We start from the raw sequence: 693 nt of genomic DNA, 5'->3' as shown, positions 1-693 counted from the left end.
CTTGGCGAGTCGCCAAATGGCTATTTGACCGCCTAAACTTCCAGTGTGCTATATCCTGAAGGAGAAAACCAAGTTGGCATGAGAAAGGAGAAGTCGGCGGATCGCCGAGTGGTTCCGCGATGCAGAGTTGGATCGCCCAAATTTACAGACCTTGAGGATGCTGAAGGCCAAGGCAGAAGGGAAATGAAATTGGCTAAAGGGCGAATCGCTGACAGGATCGGCGAGCCTGACTTACTGCGCTGAATGGATCTTCGCAACATATTTTTACCGACTATAAATACATTTTTGAACATTTAGTTTAGTATCGAAGTTTGGAAATTTTTTTCATAAAATTGAATTCTGAGTATTGAGACAAGTTTTCCCCAGTTTTTTCCTAAGCTTTGAAGAATTGAAGTTTTTCACATTTGAGAAATTGGAAGTGGGTCTTTGAGATTCGTTGACTTGGAACATAATTAAGGCAAAAGTAATCTTACCCAGTTGATGGAAACTCAATTTGGTAACGATTTTTATCTTTTTATGATGTCTAGCTAAAACCCCAATTCTTGGGGTGTGATTATGGGCTAATTTAATTTATGGGTATTGCTGATTGTTAGTTTAAATGTTGTTTAGAAGTGAGTTCAATCATTAATTGTGGTTTAATTTAAAAATTGTAGTTGCAAATTTAGTTCTACCTTTGTGTTTTTGGCTTGCTCT

The sequence above is a fragment of the Solanum tuberosum genome, unplaced genomic scaffold (assembly GCF_000226075.1).
Source record: "Solanum tuberosum cultivar DM 1-3 516 R44 unplaced genomic scaffold, SolTub_3.0 scf00058, whole genome shotgun sequence".
Taxonomy (NCBI): Eukaryota; Viridiplantae; Streptophyta; class Magnoliopsida; order Solanales; family Solanaceae; genus Solanum; species Solanum tuberosum.
The sequence above is the reverse complement of the archived record's forward strand: the minus strand, read 5'-3'. Positions refer to the sequence as shown.